This window comes from Prosopis cineraria, unplaced genomic scaffold, assembly GCF_029017545.1.
Source record: "Prosopis cineraria cultivar Desert tree isolate PC_DT_omini unplaced genomic scaffold, ASM2901754v1 PC6, whole genome shotgun sequence".
In the NCBI taxonomy this organism is placed as follows: Eukaryota; Viridiplantae; Streptophyta; class Magnoliopsida; order Fabales; family Fabaceae; genus Prosopis; species Prosopis cineraria.
In genome coordinates this window covers 14,465,015-14,487,455 of record NW_026555337.1, presented here as the reverse complement: position 1 = coordinate 14,487,455, position 22,441 = coordinate 14,465,015, and the positions used below count along the sequence as shown (strand labels likewise).

At 34.7% G+C, this 22,441-nt stretch overlaps 1 long non-coding RNA gene and 1 pseudogene across 1 annotated transcript; one reads left to right on the top strand and one right to left on the bottom strand.

Annotated features, from left to right (window-relative positions):
• Positions 1–1,560: 1,560 nt before the first annotated feature.
• On the top strand, positions 1,561–21,287 carry LOC129313920 (immune-associated nucleotide-binding protein 9-like; annotated as a pseudogene).
• LOC129312390 (uncharacterized) lies at positions 3,271–4,947 on the bottom strand. Its single transcript, XR_008593542.1, has 3 exons — positions 4,770–4,947; positions 4,040–4,105; positions 3,271–3,489 (listed from the first exon to the last, which is right to left on the bottom strand). It is a non-coding gene; the product is annotated as an uncharacterized LOC129312390 (long non-coding RNA).
• Positions 21,288–22,441: the final 1,154 nt, after the last annotated feature.

The window sequence follows — 22,441 nt, the reverse complement described above, 5'->3', positions numbered from 1 at the left end:
ATTGAATTTCAAACACCATGTGAGAGTTGGGCATTTAATGAAGGAAATAAATTTGTATATACTTTATTAATTAACCGTGCTATCCTTCTTTTTTTTTTTTTTAGCTTTCTTCACAAGAGTTCACCTCGTAGTTTTTAGATTCTCTTTTGTCTCTATTCTTCTCATCGCCACCTGTCACTCCTCTGACCGAACTTCTCCCATCTCCCTCTCCTCGTCATCAATGTTCGCTTGTCCAGTAATTAATATTGAATATTAATAAATATTGAATTATTTATTATATAATTTTTTTAACATATTAAACTTCATATTTTCTATTCTTATTATTTAAGATATTAAATTTTATGTTATTTAAATTTTTTTCACATTTTTTAAACATTTTTAATAAATTTTGTTTGTATAACAAAAATTATAAATCATTATAAATCAATGCTTTTTATGTTATTGTATATTTTAAAATAAATTTTAAAAGTATAAATCATTATTAACGTAAGTAATTTTTAATTTATCAAACTAATTTTAAAAAAAGTATTTAAATATAAATATTATTACAAAAATTAAGTTTTATTAAACCGACTTTTAATGAATGAACTTTTGGCTATCTATAAACTGTACACACACTCAGGATTAAATCGTAGGATCGAAATTGTAATATTTTCGACCAATATTATTAAGCTTTTGTGGCATCACCCTAAGCTTCCCTTTCTCCAGAGGAAACTTCGGTCTCAAGCTATCAAAGTCAATCAAAGTCAAAAGTTTCACTTTACCCATAATCAAAATATATTCCTAGAATCGCTTCTCTGTTATCCATATACGATATTCTTCAAGTAAATAATCTCACCCACACTTCGATTTTCGTTTTCCAATATTGCTCCGAGTTTGTGTAAACCCTTTTTGTTTCCTTGCCTTGACTTGCACTCAACAAGACGGTATCAGGTTTGAGATTAGTAATTTCCAGAATAAGTTCTGGAATGATTTGTTCTGTTTTCAAAGATCATGAAGTTGTATACGTATTGGAGATAGCATGAACTTTTTAGTTTGCTTTTCTATCGCTTACTCTTTCTATAAGGCTCGATCATCGTGAATTGGACTGGATCGTTTCTGTTCTTTTTTTTTTTTTTCGGTTTGGGTCTTCCTTTGTTGCTCACATTGTTGATGTAGAAGGTGGATGTATGCTGTTTAGTTGTTGAATTACTATCTTTAAAAGGTATATTGCGTTTAATCCTCAACTGGCAGACTTGAATTCTTGTTAATTCCTTTGGATTTGGATATGTGAACCCTGTAGGTTGTAGTGTATAGCTTCTGGTTTCTGCTGATCTTACAATTTTGTTTTTTGTTTTTGCTAACAAATTTGTTTGTTATCACTTGTAATAAAACTTAATTGATTGAATATGACTACCTGCATTAATTAACATCGTGATAAGGTGCTGCCTGATATTTGAGAGCTTGTTTCTTCTTTCCTTCCAAAATTTTTGGAGTTCCCGTGCTATCTTATATTCATATTTAATATATATTTTAATGTTGCATTGATAATTTTTGTCACTAGGCAATCTAAATTATATCATGGGTGGAAGTTCTGTCAATGATGATTGGGAACTTACTGCCTCAACCAACGAGACCCTAACAATGGTGTTGGTTGGACGTATTGGCAATGGAAAAAGTGCAACAGGTAATAGCATTCTTGGAAGGAAGGCCTTCAAGTCAAAGAGAAGTTCATCTGCTATAACAAGCACTTGTGAACTGCAGAAAGATGTGCTAAGAGATGGTCAAACTATTAATGTTATTGACAGCCCCAGTATAGTAGCATGTCTTGTTTTGCTACTCTTTGTGGCCTTTGATTTTGCAATTTCACTGAATTTGTTATTTCTAAGTCTACCTGTGGACAAGTTTTGCAGGACTATTTGATCCTGCTATGAGATCTGATTTTGTTGGGAAGGAAATTGTAAACTGCATTGATCTGGCCAAAGAAGGGATTCATGCCATGCTTGTAGTGCTTTCTGTCAGAAATTGCTTTTCTGAAGAAGAACAGACTGCATTTCATAACTTGCAGACATTGTTTGGAAACAAAATAGTTGACTACACGATTGTAGTATTTACTGGAGGGGATGAACTAGAAGACGACAATGAAACTTTGGAAGATTATTTAGGTCGTGAGTGCCCAGAGGCTTTACAGGTTTGTTTGAGTATGATCTTTATATTAACTACTATTCTCACAAGGGACCTAAAACCTTTAAAGTTTGCTTAAGCATTTACATTTCTATGAATTGCTATTATTTTTCTTTTTCGTTTCTTTAGCCCATTGAATTGGCCCTCTTGATCTGTCCTCATAGTTGAGGTGCTGTGACTAGCTTTCTTTTTGGTTAGGTTATTTTTCATCGCCCATATATTGACAAAATACTATTGATTGTCAGTATTGTGGTTACTTAAGCTCCTTGTTTCTGCTGTGTTGATTCCTTGTCATCAAAAACATATTCTCCTATTTGAAAAAGAAGGTATTTGATGGTTTTGTGAAAACCAAACTGAACTATTATTCAAAGACGAGAAGAATATTTAGAGAGTACAGGCAGATATGATAATAATATCATATCAGAACAAAATATAATAAAATAACATCTAATCCTTAAGAATCAGCAGAAAAACAAATTACAGCAAAAATAAGACTAGGTTTAGGGTTAGGTTAAGTTAACTAATGGGCCTGTGCCCCATCAACCCACTTTCTATACTCCTCCTCAAGCTGGCGAATAGATGTTGATCATTCCTAACTTGCTTGTCATTGCAAATTTTGCTTTAACAAGAGGCTTGGTCATCATATCTGCAACTTGATTTCCTGAGGGAATATGTGCCAAATCTATGATTTTAGCTTCAATTTTCTCTTTGATGAAATGCCTATCAATCTCAACATGCTTAGTACAATCATGTTGAATAGGATTGTTTGCAATCTTGAGAGTTGCCATACTATCACACCACATTTTTATAGGAACCTTCATTTCTACACCAAGTTCCTTCAACAGTTGTACAACCCATATAGCTTCACAAATTCCAAGAGCTAATGCTCTATATTCAGTGTAACACCCTCAAATTTACAAACCGATTTTTCACAAGTTATTAATTCAACAAATCCTTTTGTTATTTATTTATTTTTTTTTCATTGGACCCTTATCATGGTAGAAAAATTTCTACCACGATACATCCAAGACAATATACCACAGGTCTTAAAATATCTCAAAAAAAACAATTAGAACCATGAGGGACAGGCATGATCCTCATAGCATGTTATTCAAATCAGATCATAAATCAAGAGGGACAGACATAATCCTCTTGGTCATATAAATACTTTTAATAAAAAGGATTAGAGTTTACATGCTTCACAAAGAAGATATGTCCTAAGTTGGCACAAGATACATTGTATAATCTAAAATAAGAGGCAACGTAAAAGATGGTGTCTCATACACCACAGTTACACCTCTGGTGCTTTCTCGACCGGACTCGCTCCTGTAAAAATATTAACCACGGGGAATGAGACTTAAAAGTCCCAGTAATCAAAAATTAATATGTAATGATGCATGCGGATGTAACTAATCATGCGATTGCTAAGTGGGCACACAAAACATTTAACCGAACAATACTTTCAAACAAACCGAACAAGTATTTAATTTGCATGACTGCACCTTATATCCTCCTTTTGCCATGCTCGGACGCCAAATCACCCGGCCAAAGGTGAGTTGGACCAAGCGACACGCCACTTATTGGGTCCAATGAGGGCTTACCACGTGGTAATAATTAACCGAACAGAAATTCCCATTAACACCATACATTAAAATACCCTGACAAGTCATGCATCATTCAAATATCCAAACAGGAATATATCCGAACAATAATATCTCATCATGATAAACAAAAATAAATTTTTAACCCACTTGGCAATAATTTCAAACAAGTATATACAGTATTTATTTTCAATAATTCATAATTTTTCCAAACAACAAAACAACACATAACCATTCACAAACACACTCATCACAAACACATTAATAATGGTTACCTTGTGTCTTGAATAACAAGTTCCCCTTCACAACTCCTTTTTCACCACTATCTTTGTCAATATAATCTACATAATTATTTCACAATACTATATATTAATTTTACATTAAAATAAATAACTCTAATTTAAAGAGTTAGAAAGTCTTAAATCTATAGTCCATATTAACACTAATTTAAGATTTATGCCTCATTTAACTTCCCAAATTCTTTTCTAAAATTCTCGTACCCTAATGAACTATTTTTTTTATCCTCAATTCACTTCTAGTATCACAATTTCATCCTTCTACATTCTAAAAATTCATCCAAAAATAAATTAAAAATTTTAGAATTATCCTGAAGCCTCAAATCACCTTTCTATGACCTCAAAAATACCTATTTATACTTAAATAAATATTTAATAATCATAGGTTTATCCCTACGTCTCAGATTCCACATAAATTCAACCATATAGATCTAGATTTTAACTCAAAAATTCTTAAGCATGAGTTTCAACCTCAAGAAAATATTCTATATATTTATTATATCCCTAAGAATTTTAACCTATATTTTTAATCCATCATATCATCAGATTAACTATCCTATAGAAAAATCCTAATCAAAATATTTACTCTATCCTACAAAATAATCATATCACTAGAAAGCTAATATTATTTAGAAAATAACTATAAAATTAATTTTGTAATTAAATAAAATTTTTAAATGCTAATCTAAACAGGAAAGTTAGAACATACCTGAAGAAAAAGAAAATAATCCCCCCTTGTGAGAAAACGCCGAGCAACGTGAGAGGAAGAGAGAAAAATAATATAAAAATGGGATTGTGAGTCCCAAAATTATATTAAAAAAAACTATAGGTTTGAATTTAATTATTCAAACCTTTGGGCCAAAAGTTGCAATTTTCTCTAAATTGCATCTTAGCCTCTCATGCTTCCTAATGCACACACCCCTCCTTTTTATACATGAAGGCACCTCTTCTCTTCCCTCATCTAACCAATGTGGGACTTAGAAACAACAACCTTCCACCCCCTTTTTTTTGTTCCTTCTACCTTCTCTCTGTTTTTTTTTTCAACACATACAAAAAAAATTATTTATGTATTATATCTTAACTAAATATTGCTTATGTGGTTTTAAATTTAAATTTTTAAATTCATAATTAAATACCTAACCATAATATTATTTCTAAATAACCTCAAATAATATAAATTCCTATTATTATCATTTTTTTTCTCAAAACCTAAATTCCACAATTTCTTTATTATATAAAAAATCAGGATGTTACAATTCTCCCCTCCTTTTAGAAATTTTGTCCTCAAAATTTAATAGATAAGCATAGAAACTATGTACCTAAGCAATAAATGTGGATAATCTCGCCTCATACTCTCCTCGGTTTCCCAAGTAGCATTGCCTAGGGCTCCACCCTTCCAAATCACCTTCACGAGTCGGATGGTCTTATTGCGTAGTTGTTTGTCCTTAAAGTCCTCAATTCGCTCCGGTTCGGATCTAAAAGTCAAATTCTCCCTCAATTCTACTTCTTCAGGTTCAATAACATGGGAGGGATCCGGGTTGTACTTCTTCAACTGTGATACGTGGAACACATTATGGATACCTGCAATCTGTGGAGGTAATGCAACTCTATATGCAGTAGATCCAATTCGCTCCAAGATCTCATACGGGCCCATAAATCTAGGTGTCAACTTCTTTGCCTTAATGGATCTACCAATGCCTGTCACTGGAGAAACCTTCAAAAATACATGATCTCCTACTTCAAACTCTAACAGCCGTCTCCTCTTATCAGCATAGCTCTTCTGTCGGCTCTGAGCGGTTAGCAATTTTTGCTTAATCATTGCAATCTTCTGGGTGGTCTGCTCTACAATTTCTGGACCAATGATACTCCTCTCACTTAATTCTGTCCAACACAAAGGCGATCTACACTTCCTTCCATACAAGGCCTCATAAGGCGCCATCCCAATACTAGAATGATAGCTGTTATTATAAGCAAATTCAGCTAATGGCAAATGATTATCCCAACTACCTGGTAGTTCAATGGCACAAGCTCTCAACATGTCCTCCAAAGTCTGGATCGTCCTCTCTGTTTGTCCATCTGTTTGGGGGTGGTATGCGGTGCTAAAACTCAGTCTGGTACCCATAGCCTTCTGTAGCGCACCCCAAAAGTTTGAAGTGAATGTTGGGTCACGATCTGACACAATTCTAGAGGGTATACCATGAAGTCTAACTATCTCCTTAATGTATATCTCAGCAAATTTCTCTAATGTAGAGGTAAACTTGATCGCCAAAAAGTGAGCTGATTTGGTGAGTCGGTCTACTATCACCCAAATAGCATCCTTACTCGAGGGTGTTCTTGGCAGTCCAGTGATGAAATCCATGGAAATATCATCCCATTTCCACTTTGGAATATCTAACGGTTGCAGTGTTCCAGCTGGCTTTTGATGTTCTATCTTTATCTTCTGACACGTTAAATATCTAGAAACAAATTCAGTTATATCTTTCTTCATTCCTGGCCACCACCAACCTCGCTTCAAATCATGGTACATTTTAGTTATACCGGGATGAATTGTATATTTGCTCCTATGAGCTTCTTCTAAAAGGATATTCCTCAATCTTGGATCATTAGGTACACAAACTCTACCTTTATACTTATCACTGTGTCCTCAGAGATGGTAAAATTTGGGGCCTTACCTACCACTATCTCCTTCCTTATATTCCTTAAGTAGTTATCACTCTGCTGTGAGACTCTGAGATCTTCCCAGAATTTGCTCTCAAAGTCTGCTACCTGGAGTGCGACCATTTGATGTTCAATCACATCTACTGGAACATCATGAAAACTGTTCCACAAATGATATTCATGAACCATCAAATGTGCAGCATGAATAGTCTTTCTACTTAAGGCGTCAGCTACCACGTTAGCCTTACCCGGATGGTAATGTAATTCAAAGTCATAATCCTTCAGAAATTCCATCCATCGTCGCTGCCTCATATTAAGCTCTTTTTGATCAAATAAATACTTCAGGCTCTTATGGTCACTGAAGATTTAAAACTTAGATCCATACAAGTAGTGTCTCCATATCTTCAGAGCAAACACAACTGCAGCTAACTCCAAATCATGAGTAGGGTAATTTTTCCTCGTGTGGTCTCAACTGTCTGGAGGAATAGGCAACCACTCGGTCATTTTGCATCAAAACACATCCTAAACCCTTTAAAGAAGCATCAGTGTACAGAGTGTACGGCACCACAGGGTCAGGAATAGTCAATACTGGAGTAGTGGTTAACCTCTTTTTCAATTCTTGGAAAGCAGCTTCACATTTGTCAGTCCAAATAAATGGGGCATCCTTCTTAGTCAGCTTAGTTAAGGGCATCGCAATTTGCGAAAATCCCTTAATAAAGCGACGATAGTAACCTGCTAAACCTAAAAAGCTTCATATCTCTGTAACAGATTTGGCTGTTCCCACTTCATCACTGCATCAATCTTGCTAGGATCCACCGCAACTCCGTATCTGGACACAACATGGCCCAAAAACTTTACTTCTTGGAGCCAAAATTCACACTTGTTTAATTTGGCATAAAGCTTATGTTCCCTCAAAACTTGCAAGACGATTCTTAAATGTTCACCATGAGCCTCCTCATCCTTTGAATAAATAAGAATGTCATCAATAAACACTACTACAAACTTATCTAAATAGGGTCGAAAGATCCTATTCATGTAATCCATGAATACCACAGGAGCATTCGTAAGTCCAAACGGCATCACCATGAATTCATAATGCCCATATCTCGTCCGAAATGCTGTCTTAGGTATATCCTCTGCTCTTACTCTCAATTGGTGATATCCTGACCTTAAGTCAATCTTTGAGAAAACTGCTGATCCTACAAGCTGATCTAGCAAATCATCGATTCTCGAAAGTGGATATTTGTTCTCGATGGTTACTTTGTTCAATTGTCTATAATCAATTCCCGATCGAAGGCTTCTATCCTTCTTCTTCACAAAAAGAACTGGAGATCCTCAAGGTGAAACACTTGGTCTGATGAAACCCTTCTCAAGTAGCTCTTCAATTTGCTTTTTCAGTTCTGCTAACTCTGAGGGGGACATTCGATAAGGAGCCTTAGAAATTGGCCCTGTACCAGGTACCAATTCAATTGAGAACTCTACCTCGCGCTTCCGGGGTAAACCGGAGACTTCGTCTGGAAATACATTTGTAAATTCTTTAACAATAGGGATATTCTTCACGCCTCATCAATCTCAGCTTGGATAGAGAAGAAAACCATGTAGGCCTGGCAACCCTTCTTCATATATCTATCAACTTGCGCCCCGACAAGAAAACATGATTTTGAGTCTCGACTGGAGTTACCGACAAAGAAGATAAAGACACACACCTCTCTCTACAATCTAGGATAGTACCATTTGCACCCATCCAATTCATTCCCACAATTACATCCATACCTCTCAGTGGTAAGATAATTAAGTCCATAGTTGTTTTCCTATTTTTAAACTCGACCACTAGGTTAAGGCATGCCTTAGCGGTCCTCACAGATTCTCCGCAAGAGTAGACACATTCATATCAAAAGGTAAAATACACACAGGCAAATCAAGGTTCTTTACACAAATTTCAGAAATAAAAGAGTGTGTAGCACTTGAATCAAACAGTGCAATAATATCATGATGAAGGATTTTGATGTTACCTCTAATGGCATCTGGGGAATTCATCGTGTCCTGAGTAAGGGAAAACACATGGCCAGATACAGTAGGATGCTGGGAAGGGTTCTTCGTATTTGAGTCCTGATTGTCCCCACAAAACTTTACAATGTGACCGGGTTTCCCACAAATGTAATAAACCCAGCACTGTCTGAAATGACGGCGCCCACATTTAGTGCACTGCTGAGAGCTCACTGTACTCGGAGCAGGGGTAGATACTGTTGGGCCCCTCTATGATTCGTGATAACCCAATAATAGCTCCTCTGTACTTGGCCCTTTTGACATGGACCCTTCTGCCTTCCCTGGTTCCATGAGCTACTCGACCTTGATGGTTCTTCTTCATAATGCCTCCTGTGGGTTGGGGATAGGTTGGGGGTCTACTATATACCCCCCTCTTCTCTCTCTCAACTTCCTCTTACTGTGAGCTACTACTTGCAAGTTTTATGCACATTTCTCATAATCAGTCGTCTCGGATCAATTGCTTCTCTTCTTCAATTCTAGTCTAGCCTTCTCCAATAAGCGTTTGGCCTTCCATTCAGAATCATCCCTATACTACAAGTATGTGGAGTATCTAGATAACTCCTGAAACTTAGCAATGAATGTGTCCTCATATAGTTTCCCTTGCTTAAGCATGGAACTCAGCTTCCTTCTCAGACCTTAACTTTGATGGAAAGTAATGCCTGAACAATTTTTTTCCTTAAACCCTCTCATGTGAGTGTCGAATCATCCTTGGGTCCCACTGTCTCCCACCAATCTCTTGCTCCTTCACTAGGAGCACTAATGCTACTTGCACCTTCTAATTGCTGGTGCATGTGACTACTCGAAAGATGGACTCGAGTCTTTTCACCTATTCCTTTACCACAGATGGTTTAAGGTTACCATCAAACGTGGGAGGGTTAAACTTCCTAACAGTTTCCCACACATCAATAATGGTCGGTGGGGCTCTCTGTTCCTCTTACCTAGTCTCCTCCCTTCTAAGCTCATAATCCCTCAGAATGGTAGGATGTGAGGAACTGCCTTCCCCCTACATGACTCTCAACATGAGCCCTATCTCCATTCTCAGTGAACTTTGTCTTTTTAGCTCCGTCAACTCTCGTTCATATTTTTGAACCTTGTCTGTTACGTCTTTACAAGCACTCTCAATTCCGCCAAATCAAGCTCCTCATTTGGCGGTGGAGGTGTGGTGCTCATGTTGGGATCTTAAGTTATTACGAGTAACAGGCATTTTCCTCTCCCCTCCTAAAGGATACAAGATATAAATAATAAAATTAGCCTAGCTATATAATGGCCATACAATGAGAAGCACCATAACAATGTAATTGCCAACCGACTATATGCAATGCACCACACATAATAAATACATATTAAATTCACATGAGTAATAGTTTCAAACAAAGTTTAAATAAGTATTACTAAAATAGAGGCTTGAAACATGATGCTCTGATACCAATATGTAACACCCTCAATTACAAACTGATTTTTCACAAGTTATTAATTCAACAAATCCTTTTTATTTATTTATTTTTTTTTCATTGGACCCTTATCATGGTAGAAAAATTTCTACCACGATACATCCAAGACAATATACCACAGGTCTTAAAATATCTCAAAAAAACAATTAGAACCATGAGGGACAGACATGATCCTCATAGCATGTTATTCAAATCAGATCATAAATCAAGAGGGACAGACATAATCCTCTTGGTCATATAAATACTTTTAATAAAAAGGATTAGAGTTTACATGCTTCACAAAGAAGATATGTCCTAAGTTGGCACAAGATACATTGTATAATCTAAAATAAGAGGCAACGTAAAAGATGGTGTCTCATACACCACAGTTACACCTCTGGTGCTTTCTCGACCGGACTCGCTCCTGTAAAAATATTAACCACGGGGAATGAGACTTAAAAGTCCCAGTAACCAAAAATTAATATGTAATGATGCATGCGGATGTAACTAATCATGCGATTGCTAAGTGGGCACACAAAACATTTAACCGAACAATACTTTCAAACAAACCGAACAAGTATTTAATTTGCATGACTGCACCTTATATCCTCCTTTGCCATGCTCGGACGCCAAATCACCCGGCCAAAGGTGAGTTGGACCAAGCGACACGCCACTTATTGGGTCCAATGAGGGCTTACCACGTGGTAATAATTAACCGAACAGAAATTCCCATTAACACCATACATTAAAATACCCTGACAAGTCATGCATCATTCAAATATCCAAACAGGAATATATCCGAACAATAATATCTCATCATGATAAACAAAAATAAATTTTTAACCCACTTGGCAATAATTTCAAACAAGTATATACAGTATTTATTTTCAATAATTCATAATTTTTCCAAACAACAAACAACACATAACCATTCACAAACACACTCATCACAACACATTAATAATGGTTACCTTGTGTCTTGAATAACAAGTTCCCCTTCACAACTCCTTTTCACCACTATCTTTGTCAATATAATCTACATAATTATTTCACAATACTATATATTAATTTTACATTAAAATAAATAACTCTAATTTAAAGAGTTAGAAAGTCTTAAATCTATAGTCCATATTAACACTAATTTAAGATTTATGCCTCATTTAACTTCCCAAATTCTTTTCTAAAATTCTCGTACCCTAATGAAACTATTTTTTTTATCCTCAATTCACTTCTAGTATCACAATTTCATCCTTCTACATTCTAAAAATTCATCCAAAAATAAATTAAAAATTTTAGAATTATCCTGAAGCCTCAAATCACCTTTCTATGACCTCAAAAATACCTATTCATACTTAAATAAATATTTAATAATCATAGGTTTATCCCTACGTCTCAGATTCCACATAAATTCAACCATATAGATCTAGATTTTAACTCAAAAATTCTTAAACATGAGTTTCAACCTCAAGAAAATATTCTATAATATTTATTATATCCCTAAGAATTTTAACCTATATTTTTAATCCATCATATCATCAGATTAACTATCCTATAGAAAAATCCTAATCAAAATATTTACTCTATCCTACAAAATAATCATATCACTAGAAAGCTAATATTATTTAGAAAATAACTATAAAATTAATTTTGTAATTAAATAAAATTTTTAAATGCTAATCTAAACAGGAAAGTTAGAACATACCTGAAGAAAAAGAAAATAATCCCCCCTTGTGAGAAAACGCCGAGCAACGTGAGAGGAAGAGAGAAAAATAATATAAAAATGGGATTGTGAGTCCCAAAATTATATTAAAAAAACTATAGGTTTGAATTTAATTATTCAAACCTTTGGGCCAAAAGTTGCAATTTTCTCTAATTGCATCTTAGCCTCTCATGCTTCCTAATGCACACACCCCCTTTTTATACATGAAGGCACCTCTTCTCTTCCCTCATCTAACCAATGTGGGACTTAGAAACAACAACCTTCCACCCCCTTTTTTTTTCCTTCTTCTACCTTCTCTCTGTTTTTTTTTTCAACACATACAAAAAAAAATTATTTATGTATTATATCTTAACTAAATATTGCTTATGTGGTTTTAAATTTAAATTTTAAATTCATAATTAAATACCTAACCATAATATTATTTCTAAATAACCTCAAATAATATAAATTCCTATTATTATCATTTTTTTTTCTCAAAACCTAAATTCCACAATTTCTTTATTATATAAAAAATCAGGATGTTACATTCAGCTTCTGCTGCTGAGCTTCTAGAAACAACTGGTTGTTTCTTGCTTTTCCAAGTAACCAGGTTGCCCCATACAAATGTGCAATATCCAGTGGTGGACTGCCTATCATAGATGGCTCCTGCTCAGTCTGCATCAATATAAATTTCCACATCGGTTACATTTTTAATCCCAGTGCTCTCTTATGCCGTTTGTATAGATTTCTACATTCTTCTTATTCCCCTTTAAGAATAAACCCTTTCCAAGAGTGGTTTTCAAATATCTAAGAATCCTGTATACTGCCTCCATATTTTCCTTATGAGGATTGCTTGCAAATTGACTCACAACTCTTACTACAAAGGATATGTTAGGTCTTGTGTGAGATAAATATATGAGTTTTCCCCACCAATTTCTGATATTTTTCTTTATTCACTGCCTTCCCATCAGGCTTCACTTCTAGATTACAATTTAGTTCTGTTGGGGTATCTGTAGGCTTGCCCCTAACATTCTAGTTTCCTTGAGTAAATCCAGAGTATATTTTCTCTGTGATACATTAATACCTTGTGAAGAGCGAGCAACCTCTAGACCTAGAAAATATCTTAGATTTCCAAGGTCTTTAATCTCAAATTCATCAACCAGGCATTGTTTTATTTCACAATTTCTTCTTCATCGTTTCCAGTCAATACTATATCATCCACATACACAATTAGAATAGTTATTTGTTGACCAAACTGTCTCACAAATAGTGCATGATCAACCTAACATTGAACATAGCTAAATCCCTTTACAGCACGGGTAAACTTCTCAAATCAAGCCTTGACTGCTTTAAGCCATACAGTGACTTCTGCAATCTACATACTTTACCTGCATTTTTTAGACTTCTCAATCCTAATGGAATCTCCATATACACTTCCTCTTCCAAGTCCCTATTTAAGAAGGCATTCTTAACATCTAATTGAAATAATGACCAGTCTAAATTAGCAGCAAGAGAAAGTAGAACATTTATAGTATTGAATTTCGCTACTAGTGCAAAGGTTTCTTAGTAATCAATGCCATAGGTTTGAATAAAGCCTTTTGCAACTAATCGTGCCTTATATTTATTGAGACTACCATCAAGATTATATTTCTTTGTCAAAACCCATTTACTCCCTACAATTGACTTTCTCAAAGGCAACTCCACAATTTTCCATGTCTAATTTTTATTTAGAGCTTTCAATTCTTCATCAATAGCTGCCTTCCATTTAGGATCAATTATGGCTTCCTTGAAAGTCTTAGGTATATTCTCACTATCAACAGCAGCAATAAAGTTCTTAAATTGAGAATTTAGTCTATTATAAGAGACATACCTACTAAGGGAGTGTCTGGTGCAACTCCTCTTGCCTTTTTTAAGAGCAATAGGCCATTAAAGATCTTCATAATTACCTTCAGTTTGAGAATCATGACTTTGCCTTGGAGCAACAATAGGATCTTCACTGTTGATATGTTGTTCTGGGTGTTCTGTCACAGATTCATCCAAGTATGGCTCAGGCTCAGGCTCAAGCTCAGGCTCAAAATTGGGCTCAGGCTCAGGCTTGGGCTCAGGTTCAGGATCAGGCTCGGGCTCAAGATCTAGAATAAGTATAGTAGAGGAATGGTCTGTTTATTTTGAATGACTATTATTAGTGGCACAAATTAGCTTCACCCATTCTCCCCTTGAATGGGTATTTTGGGAAAGAAAGGCAGTGATTTGACAAACATGACATTCGTAGTGACATAGAATTTATGAGTGTCAGGAGAATAACACTTATACCCCTTTTTGGTAGATGAGTATCCTAAAAAAATGCATTTGAGAGATTGAGATTCGAGTTTGTTGCTTGCATCATGAAAAACAAAGGCAATGCACCCAAAGATCTTTTTCGAGAGAGAGTTAAGTAAAGGAGAGTGAGGATAGGATTGCAAAACAGGTCAAGAGGGTTTTGAAAGCTAAGAACTCTTGAGGGCATGCGGTTGATGAGGTACGCAGCCGTAAAGACTGTATTTCTCCAAAATTTGTGTAGAACATTATTACCAAGTAAGAGGGCCTTAGTGACTTCAAGTAGGTGTCTATTTTTCCTCTCAGCTATCCCATTTTGTTGAGGTGACTGCACATAAGAAGTTTAGTGGTAAATCCTATTTTCACTTAGAAAGGTGTGAAGAGTAGAATTGAGATATTCCGTTCCATTGTCACTATGAAGAATCTTAATAGAAGTTTGAAACTGAGTTTGAACAAAAGTATGAAAATTTTTGAAAATAGTGCAAACTGTAGATTTATCTTTCATGAGAAAAATCCACATTAGTCAAACATGGTCATCAATAAAAGAAACAAACCTTCGAGCCTTAGTGTGAGTTTCAACTCATGAAGGACCCCACACATCACTGTGTATGAGAGAAAAAGGTGTGGAGGGGATATAAGGCTTAGCTGAAAAAGGATGACGAGTTTGTTTAACAAATTGGCAAGTATCACAATGAAATTTAATTTTATTCATGGAATTGGGAAATAGAACTTTCATATAATCAAAACTGGGATGTCATAAACGAGAATGCCCTAACATAATGTCTTCTTGAGACATAATAGAAAAAAAACAAAATTGGAAATAGGATCAACTAAACAACTTTTATTGGTGAACTTGCCCTCCAAGTAGTAAAGCCCATTGTGTTCTTTAGTATTGCCAATCATCTTTCCCGAGGCTAAATCTTGAAAGTTACAACAAGATTTGTCAAAAATGGCAAGGCAAGATAAGTAGTGGGTCATACATGTAACTAATAACAAATTACATTGTATATCAAGAACATATAAGACATTCTTCAAAATAATAGAGTTAGAGACAACAACAGTGCCGATTCCCATCTTTTGAGCATATGTGTTATTGGCTACTTGTACACGAGTTTGCTCAGAGTGAGGACTAAACTCAAAAAATAATTCCTGAAAACTTGAAATGTGGTCTGTGGCTCCAGAATCAACCACTTATACATTATTACAGTGAGAAATAGTACTAAGTACAGTTAGTAAAGTCTTGCTAACATGGGCCAAGGTAATCGAGGGAGTAGGTTTCTCACTCATTTCATCTCGAGAGTATTTCTCCAAAATGCATTTCATCATGCAATTTCCTCAGTATTGAGTGCATGATCATAAGTAGGATAGATAGTGAACCCTTTACTATCACCTTTATGTTCACTCTTATTATCACTTTTGGAGTTGAACTTTAAATGAGATGGCTTGCCATGAATTTGCCAACAAATTTCCCACGTATGACCATTTTTATTACAATGATTGCATCGGAGAAACTTTTTTCCTTTATGATCGCCCTTTTGATGACCACGAGCTACAGTAGCAGAGGTTTCAGTGCCAAGAGAGTTAGAAGTAGGGAGCTGCACTAGGACCTTGCGGCTTTCTTCATATTTAATTATATTAAATGTATCTTCAAGAGAAAGTAGAGGTTTTCATACTCATAATTCTTCCTCAAAGATCCTCATAGGAGTCATGGAGAGCAAGGAGAAATTCATAGCACCGCTCACGTCCGACCACAGTTTTATAGTACAGAGCATCAACTGGACAAAACCATTGGTGTACCTCATAAAGGTTTATATGTTGCCAGAGATGTATAAGAGTTGTGTAATACAAAGTAATTGATTTCTCCCCCTACGTAAGGGTTCAAAGAGTACGTTTTGCTTGATAAATTGCTGCTGCTTTTTCCTTGACAAAGTAAGTGCGTTGAGCAGACTCCCAAATTTCTTGGGCAGTGTTGGCAAGTAGATAATTTTCACTTATCTCAGGATTCATTGAATTAATTAACCAAGTCATCACCATGTTATTTTCTGCACACCAAGTCTCATACTTTGGGTCACAAACTTTTGGTGCATTCAGGGAACCAGTTAGATAATTCCTTATTCCGACCACATACAAACATAAGGACACTCTTGAACCACTACAAATAATTATTCCCATTCAACCTATGGGTAAGAAGAAGAAGAGAAAGTGAATCATTATTGTTGCTACCTCCTGAAGGAAGAACATTATCACTGCCACGTTGACCAGATGCATTTGAGTGCTCCCCATCTGTGTTAAAGACACGTGGGGTACCACTACCATTCAAAGCTGCCTTATAAGCCATGAAAGCAAAAAAGGAGAGGCACAGAGCAACAGAGGACTTAGCAGCAAAAACAGAGAAAGCGAGAAGAAAAATATGCCACTACTCGGGTGAACAGGACACCCCTCTACACTCGCAAGCTACGGCTGGAAACAAAGAAGAAAAGGACGCTGATGTACTCATGATTTACATAAGAACAACACGAACAGAGAAGCAGGGTGCTATGTCGGACAGAAACGCTCAGAACAAAGACGAACAGAGATGCAGAATACTTTGTTGGACAGTGATGCTCAGAACAGAGATGAACAAAGACGCTCAGGGCAGATATCCATTCGACTGTCAGAGACGCAGCCAAGTCATGAGAGACCAAGAGCGCACACGAGAGTCGGACCAGGGAGGACATTGGGAACAGGCCGATGGCGACTCTGATACCATGATGGTTTTGTGAAAACCGAATTGAACTATTATTGAAAGATGAGAAGAATATTTATAGAGTACAGGAAGATATGATGATAATATCATATCAAAACAAAATAAAATAAAATAACATCTAATTCCCAAGAATCAGCAGAAAAACAATTACAACAAAAATAAGACTAGGTTTAGGGATTAGGTTAAGTTAGATACTGGGCCTGTGCCCCATCAGCCCACTTTCTACAATATTGTTGCACTTTGCCATCCTTATTTATACATTGGACGTACTAACTGGTTTATTACAACATTATTTTATTCCATTATTTCCTCTTAGCTACACAATCACTGTTATTTTGGTATTTTTAGCATCACACAAACCCTTAGAAGGGGTTGGTTCATTCTATTCCCATTTGATTGTAATTGTCAAGTTATTTTAGTGCTATGGCTGTGATTGTGTTGGTTCATGCTTTTTGAATTGAAAATAAAATGACTTTGAGATAAATGTATTGATTCTCCAACAGGGTGTGATCAAATAAATAGAGTTTTAGAGATTAAAAGGCATGACTTATGTGGGATTATCTATAGGAATAAACTATACTCCATACAATATCCCCTTTAGTTAAGATGGTTTAGTATGGATTTGGAAGCCCCAAACTAAGAACCAAACAAGCATATCAAACAAAATTATAATGTGAAGAAATTATTCCTTTTTAGAACGTTTAATTTAGTTTTCTAAGTACTTACTAAAAAAATGTCAACTTTCTAGTTTTGTCAAATCATTTCTTGTCATTTTCTCACTGGTGCTAGTATTAAAAAAAATGAAGATAACTAAGAGAATGAGAGGAAAATCTGGACAAATATATGTGGTTGTAGCTTGAAGTCCAGTACATGATACATATAGCAAGAGACAAGATGCCTTTCTTTCATTATCAAGAGTTTTGCAGGCTAAAAGAAAAAAAATAACTGACCCAGATTTATTTGACTTCAATGTCTCCTAAATAAGGAAATCAAACATTTGAAAACTGAAAAAAGAATAAGGAAGAAAACAAAAATGCAAACAGAGGCTGGAAAATATGGTAAAATAGAGTAACATAGCATGATAAAAACTGGGATACTTTAAGCACATGACTTTCCCTTCAAGCTGGAAGATAAATATTCAGCATTCCCAATTTAAATTTCATCCCTTCAAATTTAACCCAAGGCACAACTTTTGTTCTTTGAACACCTATTATGGGATGTCAACCTTTTAATTCCTATTAAATCTCTTTCCTAGCCTTTGTCATAGTTGTTTTAGTAATATAGGGCTTGTTTGGAAACTTGTTTTAGGAACAATTTTCTGTTATCCAGAATAAAAGAATAAAAAAATCTGTTTGATAACGTATTTTTAAAAAATATTTTAGAGAGCAAAAAAAACAAAATATTGTTCTAAAGAATAGAAAAATGGAAGCAACTTTTAAGTGTTATGAGATTATTGTTTTGGAGAATGAGGAAGAATGAGAAAAATATCTATTTTCATTAGTTTTTATTGTTCTCAAAACATGTTCTACGAAGCACCAGTTCTCAGAACAATAAAATAAAAACAATTTCAAACAACCCCATAATTTTGCTTGAATATCTTGGAATGTAAGTGTATCTTTTCTATCAAATTTATGCCATTGTTAACCTTGAAGTCAATTTCAAATTGCTGTAGGAAATTCTTGTTTTGTGCAAAAACCGGTATGTGCTTTTTGATAACAAGACTAAGGATGAAAAGAAGAAGTTTGAACAAGTTGTGCAACTTCTTTCTCTTGTAGACATGGTCATTGTACAGAATGGTGGACAACCTTATACGGATGAGTTTTTTACTAAACTGAAGGTGAATGTTTCTGCAAATTTTTTCCAATCTTCTTTGCTTGATCTTTGAATGTATTATATTAATAAATTTACAATTTGACTTCAGAAAGGAGCAATGAAGCTGCATAACTAACAATTAGAGGTTGATGCCTCGAAAGGATATTCAGAAAGTAAGACAAAGGAATTGAAGGACTTAATGCAGCGTACTTATGATGAGCAGCTAAAACAAATTATTCAGATGGTACCTTCTAAGTCTTTGGCCCTCCGACATATTTTTCCTTGTCATTTATTATTTTTTGTATTTATAATTATTATGTATTCAGTATTTTAAGAATAATAATCTACAACGGTGCTCTGTTCTCTCTGAAATGGTTATCATATGCATGCAAGTTCTATTAACTCTCACCATATTCTTGTGAAAGGTAAATGCAAACATAGCTTGTGATATAGGCTGTTTTAACTGAGGCATTTTTGTTGCTACTGTTTATCAGAGAGAATTCTTATAATTATATGATCATTCAGAATATAATTTTGCGTGTTTGTGTGTGAGAATTTAAGTAGATAGTTGCACTATTTGGTTACCTCATAGTCTCATACACTCTGATGGTATTCTCTTGATCTCATCCATGTTCCTTATAAAAGAAATATACTTTGTTATTATTGGGGGAACAACATATAGTCTCTTGAATAATGTAATTATAAGTTATTTTACATAAACTTTAAAATTAAACACTTCCCTCATAAAAAATTTGGCCATAAAACAAACTTTAGCAATCACAAAATGCGGAAATACGACCAACATTTGTGAAAGTAATGTTGCATCATACCTTACTCTTACCCTTCTTTTTCTCAAATCTCTCTTGATCAAGGTGTCACATGGGATTCTTGTGGCTTCTAAATGTTAGTTTAAGTGATCTATACGTTTTTAATCTACATGATAGTTTAGAGAGTTAAGTGTGGCAAAAATTTGTGTGATCAAGATATAGTCATAGTTTAGGAGGCTATTATATGCGGTTTTCCTATTATTGTTTACTTGAATCAAAGATTTGCTGAGGAAGCTCTCTACCTCCCTTGCCCTGCATCTGGAAGGATTTTATTTTGAAAACATGACATGCTTTTGATTTTTTGACTTCGAAACTTTGACCTAAATATTGGTCTTTGCTGGAGTTGGAGACTGCCATGGCTTGGAATAAAATCTGTTTATATATCATTTTGTTAATTCAGACCTATCAAAGGGGCAAAGATTGCCGATGGAGAGTAAAAAGAGGAAGATTTACGATTTAGGATTTGATGAGGAATTTGAGTAAATGTATTTTAGCCAAAGGACATTATGTTCTCATGGTGTTCTAGTTGCAATATGATGCCAAGTATTTGTAGTTGAGTATCATGAGGAATTTGGTATTTCTCATGGCATTTAATAAGGATTGCACAATGCTGTTATATCAACAATAAACTCTTTACATGTATCGTTTGCTAATAGATCTGTTTCAATAATTTCCTTATGTGTCCTTCATGGTGTTTCTTACTTATATCTTGTCAAAACAGAAAGTAAATGGATTTTATAAAAAATTGATGTAGATGTAGTCTGAGAAATTTTCTTTTCTTTTATCTATGTTCTTGTTGTATACAAGTTAATCATGAAATCCCAGTCTTGAAAATATTCTAGCATGCTTAGCCTCTGAAGTAGCTTTAGTGTCCAAGTAATTTTCATTGCAGACCTTAGCTACTAAGTAAGGAATGTCTAAGGCTTTTGATTAAGCTTGATTCCTGCTTAACTCTGATCTAATTTTCTGGCTTTTGGGCGGGGCAATCACCAACATCGTTAGTGTTTGTCAGCCATTACTTTGTATTCTGTTACTAATTTGTTTTGGCAAACGTACTGCAAATGCTATGTTTTAAGTTGATTCCTACCTTTGTGGACAATTATGTGAAAATTCTGTGTGTTGTGTGCCCCACATGTACATAAATTTAATGGCTCAAATTCGATTCAATTAAATGGGGACTATGGTTCAGATTTGGACGGTTTCATGGATGCATTAGTTCTAAACCAGAAATTAGAAGGACATGTATCATGATGTTTAATGTTTTTCCAGTCGATCTGGTTAATCAAATTGGTCATAATTAAATTAATATTTTTAATTTCATGTCTAAGATATGATAAAAAAGATTAAAAGGATTGGTTTTTATTGGTTTCTGATTGATGATTAAAGGGTTAGGTTTTAGAGTACTTTGAACTGAGCAAGGGTTTGGTTTATTGTTTGCGGATTGAATTGGCCAGTTCAGTGAAATTTTAAGTAATGTAGTGTTTTATTTTATATAGATTGAGACAAAGTTGAAGCAACTGCCAAGCTTGAGCAACAATTGGCTGAGGAGCAAGCAGCAAGGCTTAAGGCAGAGGAGAATGCAGTTTTTGCTCAAAAGAGATCAGATGATGAAATTCAGGAACTCCGGGAAAATCTGGAGAAGGCGCGTGAAGAACTGCATAAACAAGGCGAAAAGCGTTGCACCATTCTGTGATGGCTCCTCTTCATAACTTTGGAAGAATTATTATTATCTTAAATGGGTTTAGGTATTTTTGGACGAAAATCTACTCATTTTAATGTATAATATATTTGCAAGTTATTTACTGAACTTCCTTACACTATTAGTATTGGTCTACTAGTATGAGTACTAGAAGTTGATGAGCTTGGCTAGCATTATATATGTCACTGACTCTCTCCTTCATTTTTCATTGTATGTTGTCAACTTTGTATTTTCAAGGACATAGGTGAGCAAATTATTGGAAATGCTGATGAGCATGCTTACTTTTTTGGTCAACCATGAGTATGCTAACTCACTCCACTATGTTTTATCTTTTTATGGAAGGTAAAATATGATAGGAGGTTACAATATTTTGATCGTGTTTTGTTTTTAGTCTATATAATTATATTTTATGTTTTTAAGTTTGATTTGTTTGTAATGTTAATTTCTCTAATATTAAAAATACACACAAAAATCATGACTTGACATTGATAGAGTTAATCATGCTTATGTGTACTTAACTCTCTTTTAAAAAATAAAATTACCCCTAACCTAGCTTTTTCTTATAGGAATGGGGGACACACATCCATACACGCACATAAACACGTTAATATTGGATTTAAATTTAGAACCTTTTTCAAGCAAAAGTGGTGACAATGTCACTAGATCAATCAATCATTGATATGTATTTAACTTTGTTAACCCTTCCATCTTCTGGTGATTGAGACTTCTGAACAAAAATTTGTTTTATCTTAATCGCATTCATGTTTGTCTCCAAATTCTGTTTTAGTCACATATATGTGTGTGTGTGTAATTTTTTCTTACCTCTCATTTTTTTTATTAGACCTGGTCAATTTATTTTCATATATCAACAGAGGTTAACATACTTAAGCATGCAACAACAACAAACTTTATCTCATTAGATAAGGGGCTTGTTTGTTTTGGCTTTTTTTTCGTTTTGAAAAAGCACCTTTTAAAAAAAAATAACTCACTTCATATTATATTTAAGGCATTTGTTTAAGATTTTAAAAATAATCAAAATTTAAAAAAAAATCAGATACCTGATTATTTTGAAAAGCTAGTTAGAACAGCTTCCCAAAATAAGTTATGCAGTAGATGAGAGAGAAAATCAGAAAATGTAATGTGCATTT